This window comes from Monodelphis domestica, chromosome 1 (genome assembly GCF_027887165.1).
Source record: "Monodelphis domestica isolate mMonDom1 chromosome 1, mMonDom1.pri, whole genome shotgun sequence".
Classification (NCBI taxonomy): domain Eukaryota; kingdom Metazoa; phylum Chordata; class Mammalia; order Didelphimorphia; family Didelphidae; genus Monodelphis; species Monodelphis domestica.
The window spans coordinates 628,417,445-628,424,697 of record NC_077227.1 but is presented as its reverse complement, the minus strand read 5'-3'; the positions used below and the strand labels follow the sequence as shown (position 1 = coordinate 628,424,697).

Sequence of the window (7,253 nt, the reverse complement as noted above, 5' to 3'; positions counted from 1 at the left end):
TAGTTCATTTATTTGCTAATTTTCATTAAATGTTTGTTTCTAGTATCATTTTATGAGTTCAATTTCTAGGTCTTCTATTGACCCCAAACTAGAAGATTCCTCAAGTTGTAATCTGAATAAATTTTGAGATACAGCCAGGAAGAGATAGTTGAAAATGTAGTTATAATGGGGAGAATGGAAAGAGTGGACTTAACAGAGATTATAAAAAGTGTCTTATTTTGTCAGATTAAAGAAGAAGAATCAATAAAAGTTATCATAGAAAAATGAATTGTTTGAAGAATATATTTATGCAGTCAGAATAATAAAAATCATACTTAAGTGTATTATATAATGATTATTTATAATAATTCTGTGAGATATATCATGAGACTATAATTTACATCACAGAATTCTGAGTCAGTAGCCATCTACTCCAATTCATATACAAAAGGAAGTAACTCTAAAATATCTAATAGGAGCTCATCCAGTCTCTTCTTGAAGAATTTCTTTCAGGGGTATACCTGGAAGTTCTCAGCCAGAAAAGGGGAAGTCTCAGAGAGACATGATAATTTGTTTAAATCTTTAAATTGCATGGACCATTTTGGATGCTGGTCTTTCATTGTCATTACTGTGACCTGTCCACTTTAAGTCAGAAGCAAAAATCATGCTGTACTATGGGTTCAAGACTGAAAGTTTGAGTCAACTTCTGTCTGGTCATTAATTACCTCAAACCAGTGGGGGATGGGGAGGGAATGGAACTGGTCTATAAGGCAAGGAAAGGGATTACGGGTTTTCTAGCAGCTGGGAAGGATAAACAGACCAGGACTCATTTTGAGTATAACATTCAAGAAGATTATAAGATTATCTTGTTAACCATGGAGATACTAGAACTCTACTGTGACCTGCTCTTAGCCCTATTTGTCTTGATCCAGTCCATGAAGGAACTAGATTCCAATCTGGCTGATGAATTTGGTGTCCACAATGATCTGGGTTTCTCCTTGACTCCAGTCTGAAGTGGACGAGTTCAAAATAGTTGAGAATCAGCTTTGTGCAAAGTGTAGCAAGAAATATGCCAAGCGATGTAGGTATAAACAGATTAGAACTGTGAATGACAGGTTAATACACAAATTGAGTATGGAAGCTCCAACAAAGATTCTGATTGAAATAGCAAAAAATTAAAATGTTTCTTATGTCTCCGTCTCTGTGGTCATTGCAGAAGCTTCTCCTGGAGTTCACATGGTTCTTAGTGATATTAGATGCACAGAAGATATGAAAAAGGCAGTCATGGAGACTTCCGGTCAAGATGGCGGCTTAGAGAAAGCTAAAGTTCAGATCTCCTGAAACCCTTCCTTACCAATCTCAAACCGAATGCTCCTAGGGCACCGAAATTCAAAACGATCAACAGCAGAGACCCCGGGAGTCCTCCTCCTGGACCTGGACCTGGATCAAAAGGTACAGTCCCCCCACCCCAAAAGCCAGAACCAGAGACCACTTGGACCTAAGGAGTAGGCAGAAGGAAGGTCCTAGGACCCATCCCCCCCAACCCAGAGTGCCGAGTCCAAGTCCGAGACAGCAAAGGCAACCTCAGAGCCCCACGGTCTGCTATTCTGAAGGCCGCTTCCTGAAAACAACCTAACCCAGTCGAGGGGGCACCCAGAGAGCAGGGAAACAGAGAGAGACGGGGGAGCTCGTAACCCCCTGGCTGGAACCTTCCATCCGAATCTCAGTTCAACCCAGGGAAAGCTAATCTTCTTATCAGGAGCCCTCACCCTCAGAGACTTTTTGCAATGAAAAGACCAGAGCTCTGTGGAAAGTTCGATATCGAAAATCAAAGAGCATGGAATACTTGAAAAGGTAAATATGAAGGAAAGGGAAAAGGAGAAAAGGAGAAAAATGTTATCTTCTTTTACTCAAACTCTCTTCTATAAGGACTACATTTATATCAATCTATGTATACTAACATGTGGGGAAAATGTAATGTGTAAACAGGGGGAAAAGAAAGACCAAATAGAATAATAATTCTCACACAAAGATTCACATAGGAAGGGGAGGGGAAGAAAACTCCTATAAGAAGGAGAGGAAGAGAGTTTTTATTTAAACCTTACTCTCAGGGAAATCAACTCTGAGAGGGAAAATCATCCAGATCCATTTGGATCTTGAATTCTATCTTACCCAACAAGGGTAGGGAGAAGGGAAAACCAAGGGGGGGAGGGGGGGAGGGAAAACAAAAGGGGAAGGAAAGAGGGGGGGAAGGGGAGGGAAGAAAAAGGGAGGGACTTAAAAGGGAAACATATCAAGGGAGGGGACAAGGGGGACCAATTTAAAGTAAATCACTGGACTAAAAGGTAGAGCCAAAGAAAAAAAGGTTGGAACCAGGGAAGGATATCAAAATGCCAGGGAGTCCACAAATGACAGTCATAACTTTGAATGTGAATGGGATGAACTCACCCATAAAATGTAGACCAATAGCAGAATGGATTAGAATCCAAAACCCTACCATATGTTGTCTTCAAAAAACACACATGAGGTGGGTTGACACCCACAAGGTCAGAATTAAAGGATGGAGTAAGACCTTCTGGGCCTCAACTGACAGAAAGAAGGCAGGAGTGGTAATCATGATATTTGATAAAGCCAAAGCAAAAATAGACCTGATCAAAAGGGATAGGGAAGGTAATTATATTTTGTTAAAAGGGACTTTAGATAATGAGGAAATATCACTAATCAACATGTATGCACCAAATAATATAGCACCCAAATTTCTAATGGAGAAACTAGGAGAATTGAAGGAAGAAATAGACAGTAAAACTCTATTAGTGGGAGACTTAAACCAACCATTATCAAATTTAGATAAATCAAATCAAAAAAATAAATAAGAAAGAGGTGAAAGAAGTGAATGAAATCTTAGAAAAATTAGAATTAATAGACATATGGAAAAAAATAAATATGGATAAAAAGGAATACACCTTCTTCTCAGCACCACATGGCACATTCACAAAAATTAATCATACATTAGGTCACAGAAACAGCACACAAATGCAGAAAAGCAGAAATAATAAATGCAGCCTTCTCAGATCACAAGGCAATAAAAATAATGATCAGTAAAGGTACATGTAAAATCAAATCAAAAACTAATTGGAAATTAAACAATATGATACTCCAAAATCATTTAGTTAGAGAAGAAATCATAGAAACAATTAATAAATTTATCGAGGAAAATGACAATGGTGAGACATCCTTTCAAACCTTTTGGGATGCAGCCAAAGAGGTAATCAGAGGTAAATTCATATCCCTGAGTGCATATATCAACAAACTAGGGAGAGCAGAGATCAATCAATTGGAAATGCAAAAAAAAAAAAAACTCAAAAGAGATCAAATTAAAAACCCCCAGCAGAAAACCAAACTAGAAATCCTAAAAATTAAGGGAGAAATTAATAAAATCGAAAGTGATAGAACTATTGATTCAATAAATAAGACAAGAAGCTGGTACTTTGAAAAAACAAACAAAATAGAAAAAGTACTGGTCAATCTAATTAAAAAAAGGAAGGAAGAAAAGCAAATTAACAGCATCAAAGATGAAAAGGGGGACATCACCTCCAATGAAGAGGAAATTAAGGCAATCATTAGAAATTACTTTGCCCAATTATATAGCAATAAATACACCAATTCAGGTGATATGGATTAATATATACAAAAATACAAACTGCCTAGACTAACAGAAGAGGAAATAGAATTCTTAAATAATCCCATATCAGAAAATGAAATCCAACAAGCCATCAAAGAACTTCCTAAGAAAAAATCCCCAGGGCTTGATAGATTCACCAGTGAATTCTATCAAACATTCAGAGAACAGTTAATCCCAATACTATACAAACTATTTGACATAATAAGCAAAGAGGGAGTTCTACCAAACTCCTTTTATGACACATTGTACTGATTCCAAAACCAGGCAGGTCAAAAACAGAGAAAGAAAACTATAGACCAATCTCCCTAATGAATATAGAGGCAAAAATCTTAAATAGAATACTAGCAAAAAGACTCCAGCAAGTGATCAGAAGGGTCATCCACCATGATCAAGTAGGATTTATACCAGGGATGTAAGGCTGGTTCAATATTAGGAAAACCATCCACATAATTGACCACCTCAACAAACAAACCAACAAGAATCACATGATTATATCAATAGACGCAGAAAAAGCCTTTGATAAAATACAACAACCATTCCTATTAAAAACACTAGAAAGCATAGGAATTGAAGGGTTGTTCCTAAAAATAATAAACAGTATATATATAAAACCATCAACTAATATCATCTGCAATGGGGATAAACTAGATGCATTCCCAATAAGATCAGGAGTGAAACAAGGATGCCCATTATCACCTCTATTATTTGACATTGTACTAGAAACACTACCAGTAGCAATTAGAGAAGAAAAAGAAATTGAAGGAATCAAAATAGGCAAGGAGGAGACCAAGTTATCACTCTTTGCAGATGACATGATGGTCTACTTAAAGAATCCTAGAGATTCAACCAAAAAGCTAATTGAAATAATCAACAGCATTAGCAAAGTTGCAGGATACAAAATAAACCCACATAAGTCATCAGCATTTCTATATAATTCCAACACAGCTCAGCAGCAAAAACTAGAAAGAGAAATCCCATTCAAAATCACCTTAGACAAAATAAAATACCTAGGAATCTATCTCCCGAGACAAACACAGGAACTATGTGAACACAACTATAAAACACTCTCCACACAACTAAAACTAGACTTGAACAATTGGAAAAACATTAACTGCTCATGGATAGGACAAGCCAATATAATAAAAATGACTATCCTACCCAAACTTATTTATCTATTTAGTGTCATACCCATTGAACTCCCAAAATATTTCTTTACTGATTTAGAAAAAAAACATAACAAAATTCATTTGGAATAACAAAAGATCAAGGATATCCAGGGAAATAATGGAAAAAAAAAACACATATGATGGGGACCTTGCAGTCCCAGACCTTAAACTATATTACAAAGTAGCAGTCATCAAAACAATTTGGTACTGGCTAAGAAACAGAAAGGAAGATCAGTGGAATAGACTGGGGGAAAGCGACCTCAGCAAGACAGTATATGATAAACCCAAAGATCCCAGCTTTTGGGACAAAAATCCACTATTCGATAAAAACTGCTGGGAAAATTGGAAGACAGTATGGGAGAGATTAGGAATAGATCAACACCTCACACCCTACACCAAGATAAATTCAAAATGGGTGAATGACTTAAACAGAAAGAAGGAAACCATAAGTAAATTGGGTAAACACAGAATAGTATACATGTCAGAACTTTGGGAGGGGAAAGGCTTTAAAACCAAGCAAGACATACAAAGAATCACAAAATGTAAAATAAATAATTTTGACTACATCAAACTAAAAAGCTTTTGTACAAACAAAACCAATGTAACTAAAATCAGAAGGAAAACAACAAATTGGGAAAAAATCTTCATAGAAACCTCTGACAAAGGTTTAATTACTCAAATTTATAAAGAGCTAAATCAATTGTACAAAAAATCAAGCCATTCTCCAATTGATAAATGGGCAAGGGACATGGAGAGGCAGTTCTCAGATAAAGAAATCAAAACTATTAATAAGCACATGAAGAAGTGTTCTACATCTCTTATAATCAGAGAGATGCAAATCAAAACAACTCTGAGGTATCACCTCACACCTAGCAGATTGGCTAAAATGACAGCAAAGGAAAGTAATGAATGCTGGAGGGGATGTGGCAAAGTAGGGACATTAATTCATTGCTGGTGGAGTTGTGAACTGATCCAGCCATTCTGGAGGGCAATTTGGAACTATGCCCAAAGGGCGACAAAAGAATGTCTACCCTTTGATCCAGCCATAGCACTGCTGGGTCTGAACCCCAAAGAGATAATGGACAAAAAGACTTGTACAAAAATATTCATAGCTGCGCTCTTTGTGGTGGCCAAAAACTGGAAAGCGAGGGTATGCCCATCAATTGGGGAATGGCTGAGCAAATTGTGGTATATGTTGGTGATGGAATACTATTGTGCTAAAAGGAATAATAAAGTGGACTAATTCCATGGAGACTGGAACAACCTCCAGGAAGTGATGCAGAGGGAGAGGAGCAGAACCAGGAGAACATTGTACACAGAGACTAATACACTATGGTATAATCGAATGTAATGGACTTCTCCATTGGTGTTGGTGTAATGTCCCGGAACAATCTGTAGGGATCTAGGAGAAAAAACACTATTCATAAGCAAAGGATAAACTATAGGAGTGGAAACACTGAGGAAAAGCAACTGCCTGACTACAGCGGTTGAGGGGACATGACAGAGGAAAGACTCTAAATGAAACTCTAATGCAAATATTGACAACATAGAAATGGGTTAGAATCAAGAACATGTGACACCCATTGGAATCACATGTTGGCTATGGGGGGTAGGGGGAGGAAAAGAAAATGATCTTTGTCTTTAATGAATAATGCTTGGAAATGATCAAATAAAATATTATTATTAAAAAAAAAGGCAGTCATGGAATAAGAGGAGGAAGGGAGTCTGGATGGAAAAAATTACTGTTCTCATGATCATGTTCATGCCCATGCTATCACCAAGTTTTTCTTTCTCATATCTACACCTGAAAGAAAGTATTTTATATTTTAAAGGATTGCCAAATGGGACACATCAGGCCTTTCTGTATATACCATTCACCTCAGATACCAGCAACTCCCCCCACATATGAATCTATTGATGATATTAATGCGCATAAGAATGTTCCTTCTACACAGATTGTTGGTCCTGATCCCAAGCCAGAAGATTCCTTAGGACCTACTTTCAAAACTACAATCACCTTTAGCAATTTTGTGTTGTCTTGGTTGTCATCTGTCCCAGATATGCTACCAACTACATCTGCTGTTACCAACAGCATCCGAGTATCCTGACTTTAAAGATCTCTCCAACAGATTTGAAGAGCTGAAAAAGAAAACATGGACCTTTGGGGTGCTACATTACTTCAGAATTGGGATTGATCAGCTCTTTTCTTGGAAAGAAGATTCCCCTAGAAATCTGTTTCCTGTATTAATGACTGTTCTTTTCCTCTTGAACTCTCTTCCTGCTTGACCATATTCTGCTGTTTTCTAGTACCACATGACTTAAGGAGACTTTTGGAGATCCTACAAGAATAATAAACGAATACACTCCTGCAGTTATGGACTGTTCCTTAAAATATACTCTGTCCATCTCATATTAGTGTTGTTATA

General features: G+C 37.1%; 1 pseudogene; it reads left to right on the top strand.

The window, feature by feature from the left end:
* The first annotated feature begins 643 nt into the window (after positions 1–643).
* Positions 644–6,935, top strand: LOC100616941 (IST1 homolog; annotated as a pseudogene).
* The last annotated feature ends 318 nt before the right edge of the window (positions 6,936–7,253 follow it).